We start from the raw sequence: 10,195 nt of genomic DNA on the forward strand, positions 1-10,195 counted from the left end.
CCTGTGATAAATTCCATTGATCATGGTGTATCATCCTTTTAATATACTATTTAATTTTATTTGCTAATATTTTGTTAAGGATTTTTGCATTTATATCCATCAGGAATATTGGCTTATAACTTTTCTTTTCTTGTGTGTGTGGTGTCTTTGTCTGGCTTTAGTATCAGGGTGATGCTGGTCTCAGAGAATGATTTCTGAAGTGTTCCTTCTTATGCAAATTTTTGAATAGTTTGAGAAAGATGGGTGTTAGCTCTCCTTTATATGTTTTGTGGAATTCACTTATGAAGCTATCTGGTCCTGGAGTTTTGTTTGTTGGGAGGTTTTTGATTACTGATGCAATTTTGTTAGTGGTAATCAGTCTTTTCATATTTTCTATTTCTTCCTTATTCAGACTTGGAGGATTGTACATTTCTAGGAATTTATTCCTTAGATTCTAAGTGTTCCATTTAATTGTGGTATAGCCATTCATAGAAATCTCTTATGATTTGTTGTAGCTCTGTGGTGGTTATTGTAACTACCCTTTTGTTTCTCATTTCATTTATTTGGGCCCTCTCTCTGTTTTCTTGATGAGTCTGGCTAAAGCTTTGCCAATATTGTTTTCCTTTTTGTAGAACCAGCTCTCAGTTTCATTGATCTTTTCTATTTTTAAGTCTATATTTCATTTATTTTTCTTTGATCTTTTAAATTTCTTTCCTTCTACTAACATTTGGTTTTGTTTTTCTTATTCTTCTTATTATTTTAGGTTTAGGATTAGGTTATTTGTTTGATATTTTTTCTCCTGAGGTAGGCTTCTATTACTATAATATTCCATCTTAGACCTGCTCTTGCTGCTTCCCAGATATTTTGGAGAGTTGTTTGCATTTTTGTTTGTATCAATGTGTTTTCAGATTTCCCATTTTATTTCTTCATTGCCCCATTGCCTTTTTAGTAGCATATTGTTCAGTTGACATGTGTTTATGTTTCTTCAAGTTTTTTCTTTTCTTTTTCTGCTAACTGATTTCTAGTCTCATACCATTGGGGTCAGAAATGATGCTTGATATGATTTTGGTCTTCTTAAATTTATTGAGACTTGTTTTGTGGCCTAGCGTGTGCTGTACCTTGGAGAATTTTCCATGTGCACTTGAAAAGAATGTGTATTTTGCTGCTTTTGGATGGAATGTTCTATATATATATATATATATCTGTTAAGTTCATCTACTCTAATGTGTTCTTTAAAGCCAGTGTTTCTTTATTGATTTTCCATTTGCATGATCTGTCCTTTGATGTAAGTGAGGTGTTAAAGTCCCTTATTATTATCATGTTACTGTCACTTTCTCCCTTTATGTTTGTTAATATTCACTTTATGTATTTATGTTCTCCTATGTGGGGTGCACTTATATTTACAATGTTATATCTTCTTGTTGGGCCAATCCCTTTATTGTGATGTAATGTCCTTTGTCTCTTGTTAACAGTCTTTGTTTTAAAGTCTATTTTGTCTGACAAAAGTATTGCTACGCCAGGTTTCTTTTTGTTTCCATTTGCATGGAATATCTTTTTCCATCCCCTCACTTTCAATCTGTGTGTGTCTTTAGATCTGAAGTCAGCCTCTTGAAGTAAGCATGTATATGAGTCTTATTTTATCCATTCAACTACACTGTCATTTGATTGGAGCATTTAGTAAATTTACATTTAAGTAATTATTAATATGTATGTATTTATTGTTATTTTGTTAATTGTTTTCTGGTTATTTTTGTAGTTCTTTGTTTTCCTTTCTGCTGCTTTTGCTCTCTTCCCTTGTGATGTGATGACTATCTTTAGTGTTATGTTTGGATTCTTTTCTCTTTTTTGTGTGTATATATATATATATATATTTTTTGATTTGTGGTTACCATGAAGTTTATATATAACAAACTATTTAATTCATGATGAATTTAAGTTGCTGATTTTTACATTTGAATGCCTTTTAACAACCTTGCCTTTTTATTCCCCCACAAGTTTAATGTGTTTGATATCATATTTTATATCTTTTTGTTTTGTGTATTCCTTAACTAGTTATCATGGATATAGTTGATTTTACTACTTCTGTCTTTTAAACTTCTGACTAGCTTTATAAGTGGTTGTAACATTACCTTTACAATATATATACCTTTATCAGTGAGATATTTTTTCTTTCATAATTGTTATATTTCCAGTTGTGGTATTTTCTGCTTAGAGAAGTCACATTAACCTTTCTTTTAAAGTCAGTTTAGTGGTACTAAGCTCTTTTAGCTTTTGCTTCCTTTTAAAACTCTTTATCACTGCTTTACATGTGAGTGATAGCCTGGCCAGGTAATCTTGGTTATAGATTGTTTTCCTTTTATCACTTCGAATAACTTGTGCCACTCCTGTCTGACCTGCAAATTTTCTGCTGAAAAGTCCAGTGAGAGTCTTTTGGGAGTTCCCTTGTACATAACTAGTTACTTTTGTCTTGCTGCTTTTAAGACCCTCTCTTTATCTTTAAATGTTGCCATTTTAATTATAACATGTCTTCACGTGGACATCTTTGGGTTTGGGATTCTCTGTGCTTCCTGGACCTGGATATCTATTTCATTCCCAGATTAGGAAAGTTTTCATCTATTATTTCTTAAAATAGTTATCTGATCTTTGTCTTTCTTTTCTTCTTCTGGGACCCTTATAATGTGAATGTCCATAACTTTGGTTTTGTCCCAGAGGTCTCTTAAAACATCCTAATTTTTAATTTAAGATTTTTGGTTTGGTTCTTTATATTACCTAACTCTTTTTTAATCTTCTCACTGTGCTCATCCATTCTTCTTTCAACCTTGTTGAGCACCTTTATGATCATTACCTTGAACTCTTTATCAGGTAGATTGCTGTAGAGAAAGCTTTTATCATCTTAGAGAATGCATATATCATCATGAACAGAGTGTTGTAGGCAGAAATATAAACAATAAACATGCCTCCGGTGATGTCACAGAATTGAGAACCATGTTATAGGAAACTAAAATAAAGGGGATATCCTTGTTATAATGGAAAACAGCTTGGCCAAATTGTGTGTAAGATAGAACTTGTAAGTGATGAACTTGGATGTTTAGCTGGGGAGATTTCTTAACAATGTATTGAAGGTGTGGTCTGGTTTCTCCTTGCTGCTTATAGTAAAATGCAAGAGAAAGGAGATTAATTAAAGAAACAATTGTTAAGCAGAAATGAATCAGAACTCAATTTTGAAAAATGTCAGCTTATCAGTATCACAAAAAAGTGACAAAGCATATTCTGGAGAGAACAACAAGGGTATGATCATATTTGCTACAAAGATTATGGGTGTGAGTCATGGATCCAATCAACCATCTCAGCAGAATCCAGGAATAGAGTTGCAGTTATCCAGGAAAGATCTGTGGCATTCCACTTTGATTCATCTATAATGTTTTTGAGTGTATCTTTTGGTATAGCTTTTAGTGGGTGATCTGGTATTACATTGTATATACTAACATCACAGTCTGCTGTTATTGCCATTTTACCAGTATAGACTGCATTTTTATGTCTCTTTATTCTTTCATTTATAATAGCATGTCATATATTTTATCTACATACATTTAGAACCACATTAGACCTTATAATTTTTGCTTCAACAAACATAATTTTAAAAACTCAAGAGGAGAAAAACAGTTTACTGTATCTACCCATAGTTTTGCTTGCTGTGTTCCTTGTTCTTTCTAGGTATACCAATATTCATTTTTAATTTTTCATTTCCTTTCTGCATAGAGAAATTTCTTTAGATATTCTTTTAGAGTAGGTCTGTTGGCTACAAATTCTCTAAGTTTCCTTTCATCTGAGATGGTCTTGATTTCCCTTTAAATTCCTGAAATGTTTTCTCTGGGTATAGTTTCAAAGTTGATGCTGCTTTTTATTTCTGCACTTGAAAAATCTGTATCACTTCTTTTTTCCATCCAGGATTTCTGATAGGAAATCTGCTGTCCTTAGAATTTTCTCCCTATAGGTGAGGTGTCTTTCACTCTTGCTCCTTTCAAAACTTTTTCCTTTACTTTATTTTTCATTATGTTTGCTTCCTTTTTATATCTTCTATTTTTCTGTTGAGAATATATTTATTTGCTGAATATTTGTATTTTTGTGTGTTTAAAGCACTTAAGTAATTGCTTATTGAAGCATTTTTATCATAGCTGCTTTAAAATCTCTGTCAGATAATGTTAACGTAGCCAGCATCTTGGTATTGTCTATTTTCTTTTTATACATTTTGAGATATTTCTGCTTCTTTCTATTATAAGTGGTTCTTGAGTGAAACCCTGGCATTTTGGGAATTATGAAAGACTGGATCTTCTTTAAATCTTCCATTTTACCTACTTCATCTGACACCAATCTAGTCATGAAAGGAGGAATTTTTTCCTTATAATTCTAGTTGGGGATTGAATTCCAGTTTCTCTGCTTGGTCTCCATTGACACCCAAAGTGGGAGACTCATTGCTCTGGCTCTTGCTAAACCTCTACTTATACCTCCCTGGCTGGGAAGAGTAGGAGTACAACATTATTTTTCACCCTTTGGCCTCCAGTGATAACACAGGGGTTGAGGAGTAGCCTTCTTACCATTAGACAGTGATGGAAAGTTATAATTTTCCATTAGGCCTCTTCTGGCACCACCCCAGTGAGAAGGGAAAAACAACTCATTATTGCTGGATGAGAGTGGAAGTCCAGGTTCACGGTGTGGTCTCCCCAAGTGGATACTTTTGTTGGGGGACACTCATTAACACCCAGCAGGAATAAAATCCCCAGATTCTCTAAAACCACCCCAGGAGGGTCTTGGAGTGTGATAGTGGAAATCTTAACTTCCCATTCAATCTTTGCTGGTTGTGGGTGGTGATGGGGCCACAGAATGTGTGTGTCTGTGGCATTTGGGTGGGGTAAAGCAGTTATTGTCTGAAGATTTTCTGTCTTGCTAGGCTGCTTTTTTTCTGGTCTTTTGGTTATAAAAAGCAGGTTTTGTTGGGATTTATTTGTGTTCTCATTGGCATTTCTGGATTGCTGGTTTATTCAGCTACATGTATGAGGTATATGAAGTAAAATAAAATCCCAGGAACTTACTACCTTGTCATTTCTTAAGACCCAAGGTCCTTAACTAGCCAGTCAGTCTTTTCTCTTCACCTTTCAGAGTCTTCTTATATATATATTCCCCCTCTCACCCCAGGATTTTTAGCTGTACTTAGCTGAAGAAATAGGCTAAAGTAAATCTACTCCATTTTCTCAGAAGTGGAAACTTATTTCACTAAGTTATTATTATTTTTTTTAGGAAGTACCCGGTTTCTCCTGTTCCCCTCCTACCTCCCCTTCTTTCTCTCATTTTCTGTATCCCTTTCTCTCTCCTTCACCCTGACTTTCTTATTTCAATACATAAATTTTTTTTAGCTCAGTATTTTAAATACACATCAAAAGAGATGGATTAAAAAATAGAATAAAATCTATGGAACAATAGTAACTTACATCATTTTTAAATGCCCACTATGAGGCAGGCATAGATCTCAGGGTTTGCTGGAATTGCTACATTTAATCTTCAAAGCAATCTTATGAGGTAATTATTGCTATTCTTTTTTCACAGATTAAAAATAAAGGAAAATTAAGAAAAAATTAATATATTGCCCATGGTTACTCAGCAGTAAGTGGTAGAGACAAGTTTATCTCTCTGGGAAGTCTTTTGCCAGCACTTTTTTGCTTAATTGCTTCATGACTGATATTTGTTTGTGACTATTTGTTCTTTGTATATAAATATAGAGATACTTGCATGTATGTAATAAGAGAGGGAGAGAAAAAATATAAGAAAAAACAATAGTTTACAATTAATTGCCATATTATAATATGCAATAAATTATTAATAAATACCAAAGTTTTAATTTAAAATTGTTAATTCCTCCTCACTATAAATTGGTGGAATGCATACTCTAATCTAGCTAAGGGAATTATCTCATCAGGTAAGGTACAAATTACATTTTAATCATCTAGATTTTGTAAGATTTTTCAGTTGCACTTATGCTACAAAATTCTGCACTTATGCTCTTACACACAGTTTTAGAAAATATGGTATCCATTAGCAATTCCTCAAAGTTGAAACAGGTCTCAGCAACTGTATATAAAGAGTCCTGTTTTCCTTCAGTATATTGGGCCAAATGCCTATTCCCTGTTCCTTATTACACAAGAATGTATTCTTTCTATATTTGATGCACGCTTCCATTTCTTCTCCAACTGTTACTTCTGTGGTATGGATAGCTACATAAATAGAAGCTGCTTACTCACCTCTACTGTTTTATAAGGAGAAGCAACTTTTCTAAAATAGAGTAAAAATGACTTCAAAAGAAAAGGCTGCTATGGCACTTCCAGACTTACAATACTAAAATTTCCTCTAGCTATCACAGCCCAAGCTGGCTGTAGTTGAACCCCAATAAAATACAAATTGTGCTGATTATTTTTCTTTCTTTCATTTTTTTTGTTTTTATCCCTTCTTTGTTCACTTAAGCCATCATAACATATGAAATTTAAATAATTTATTACATTTATTTAGTAGTGTTTTATGGTTCCACTTCTAAACTTTTAGAAGTTGAAAATAATGTTTTCCACTTCTGTTAAGGCAAAAGCTTCTAATTTCCCTTGTGTGTGTATGTATATGTATATATAAACATTATTTGCATATTTATATATATGAACAACTGTCAAATAACCCTTGCCAAATATGAAATATTTTTAGAGGTGAGCATGTGTATTTGAGTCAACAGAATATATTAGCCCTGATATTAGGACACATTCCTGCTCATAATTTTTTTCTGTATTTCACCAAAAACACTAAAGTTCATAATTGTAGAAAATATTTTGTAGAGAGAAAATCTGGTTCTTCAGCACAAAGGAAGATTTCTTCTTGATTTTTTTTATTTTTAAAAATATGAATTATATAGATTCATCCATGCTCAGAGCCAGGTACAAGGTGAAGAAAATTAAATACAAAATGGACCTCTCAGGAAAGAGTCAAGAAGAAGTATCAATTAGAATATATTTTTATAACTTTTTATTGAGATATAGTTAATTTACAATGTTGTGTGAACTTCAGGTGTACAGCAAAGAGATTCAGGTATATATATATATATATTTCTTTTTCAGATTATTTTCCATTATAAATTATTACAAGATTTTGAATATAGTTCCCTGTGTTGTACAGTAGGTCCTTGTTGTTTATCTATTTTATGTATAGCAGTGTGTATATGTTAATCACAAACTCCTAATTTATCTCTTCCCATCCATCCCCTTTGGTAACCATAAGTTTGTTTTCTATATGTGTGAGTCTATTTCTGTTTTATAAATAAGTTCATTTGTATTTTTTTTTAGATTACACATATGTATGTTATCATATCATATTTGTCTTTCTCTGTCTGACTTAGTTTACTTAATATGATAATCTCTAAGTCCATCCATGTTGCTGCACATGGCGTTATTTCATTCTTTTCAATACCTGAGTAATATTCCATTGTGTGTGTGTGTGTATATATATATATATATATATATATATATCTCACATCTTCTTTATCCATTCATCTGTCAATGGACATTTGGGTTGCTTTCATGTCTTGGTTATTGTAAATATTTCTGCTATGAACATTGGGTTGCATGTATCTTTTCAAATTAGAGTTTTCACCTTTTTTATATATATGCCCAGGAGTGGGATTGCAGGATCATATGGGATTTCTGAGTGCTCTATACATATCAATTAAGTCCATCTGCTCTAATGTGTCATCTAAAGCCTTTGTTTCCTTATTGATTTTTTTTGTGGATGACCAGTCATTGATATAAGTGAGTAATTAAAGTCCCCCACTATTGTGTTACTGTCAATTTCTCCTTAAATTTGCCTTATAAATTGAGGTGCTATTATGTTTGGTGCATATATATTTACCTTTGTTATATCTTCTTCTTGGATTGATCCTTTGATCATTATGTAGTGTACTTCTTTGTCTCTTGTAACAGTCTTTATTTTAAAGTTTATTTTGTCTGATATAAGTATTGCTGCTCCAGCTTTCTTTTGATTTCCATTTGCATGGAATACCATTTTCTGTCCCATCACTTTCAATCTGTAGATCTGAAGTGAGTCTCTTGTAGGCCACATATATTTTGGTTCTGTTTCTGGTTTTGTATCTGTTCAACCAGTCTATGTCTTTTGGTTGGAGCATTTAGTCCAATTACATTTAAGGCAATTATTGATATGTATGTTCCTATTGCCATTTTGTTAATTGTTTTGAATTTGTTTCTGTAGCTCCATTTTCCCCTTTCTTCTTTGCTCTCTTCTCTTGTGATTTGATGACTATCTTTAGTGTTATGTTTGGATTCCTTTTTCTTTTCTTGTGTGTATATCTATTATAGATTTTTTTTGCCATTACCATGAGGTTTTTTGTATTGCAGTCTATATATATAGTGCTTATTTTAAGTTGCTGATCTCTTAATTTCAAGTGCCATTTAGACACCATACATTTGTACTCTCCTCTCCTCACAATTACTGTTTTTGATATTATATTTTACATCTAATTGTTTTAGGTATTCCTTAACTGTTTATTGTGGATACAAATGATTTTACTACTTTTGTATTTTAACCTCCCTACTAGCTTTGCATGTGGATGAACTTCCTACCTTTATTGTATGTTTGCCTTTACCAGTGAGCTTTTGCATTTTGTAACTTTCTTGTTTCTAGTTGTGGCCTTTTCTTTTCTCCCTAGAGAAATATCTTTGGCATTTGCTGTAAAGCTGGATTGGTGGTGCTTTTAGTTTTTACTTGTCTGTAAGTCTTTTGATTTCTCCATCAAATCTGAGTGACAGCCTTGCTGGGTAGAGTGTTCTTTGTTGTAGGTGTTTCTCTTTCATCACTTTAAGTATATTGTGCCACTCCCTTCTGCCATGCAGACTTTCTGCTGAAAAATTAGCTTATAGCTTTATGGGAGTCCCCTTGTATGTTATTTGTTGTTTTTCCCTCGTTGCTTTTTAATATTCTCTCTCTATCTTTAATTTTTGCCATTTTGATTACAATGTGTCTTGGTGCATTTCTCTGTGGGTTCATCCTGTATGAGATGCTCTGTGCTTCCTGGACTTGGGTGACTGTTTCCTTTTCCAAGTTAGGGAAGTTTTCAACTATTATCTCTTCAAGTATTTTGTCAAGCATGTGCTCTCTTTCTTCTCCTTCTGGGACCTCTGTAATGCAAATATTAGTGTGCTTGATGTTGCCCCAGAGGTCTCTTACACTGTCCTCATTTCTTTTCTTTCTTTTTTTTCTGTTCTGTGGTAGTGATTTCCACTACTCTGTCTTTCAGATCACTGATCCATTCTTCTGCCTCATTTAGTCTACTAGTGATTCCTTCTAGTGTATTTTTCATTTCAGTTATTGTATTCTACAATTATGTTTGGTTTTTCCTTGTATTTTCTAGTTTTTGTTAAAAACTTCTAATTTCTTACTCTGTGCATCCATTCTCCTCCAGAGTTCTTTGATCATCTTTACAATCATTACTCGGAATTCTTTCTTGGGTAGATCACCTATCTCCATGCCACTTAATTCTTCTTCTGGGATTTTATCTTGTTCTTTTATCAGAAACATATTCCCCTCTTGCCTCATTTTGGCTACATTGCTATTTGTATTTTTACATATGTGTTAGGTTAGTTACATTTCTCAACCTTGGAGAAGTGGCCTTTTGTAGGAGATATCTTATACATCCCAGCAGTGCACTCCCCTCTTGTCACCCAAGGGCCAGGGGCTACCTGATCCAAGGGTAATGTCTGGCCTGTGTTTGTGGACCCAGCCTGCAGGCTGAGGGACTCTAATTTTCTTATTTCTGGTGTCTGCCCCTTGGTGGGTGAGGCTGGTCTAGAGGCTTATGCAGGCTTCCTGGTGGGAGGGGCCAGTGCCTGCCCAGCTCCAGTGAGTGGAACTGTGTCTCAGCTCTCTGATGAGCAGGGACATGTCTAGTGGCATGTCTAGAGATGGCTGTAGGCTCAGGAAGTCTTTAGGCCACCTGTCTACTGACGGGTGGGGCTATGTCCCAGCCCAGTTTGTTATTTGGTTTGAGGAGTCCCAACAAGGGAGTCTACAGTCTGTTGAGTGGGGCCCAGTCTTGTTGTCAAGTTATCAGCAGGTAGATCTGGCCCAAGCTCTTATAAAATTACTGTTTTTGCCCTTGGTCCTGGGGCATGTGAGC

The sequence above is a fragment of the Lagenorhynchus albirostris genome, chromosome X, assembly GCF_949774975.1.
Source record: "Lagenorhynchus albirostris chromosome X, mLagAlb1.1, whole genome shotgun sequence".
Lineage (NCBI taxonomy): Eukaryota > Metazoa > Chordata > Mammalia > Artiodactyla > Delphinidae > Lagenorhynchus > Lagenorhynchus albirostris.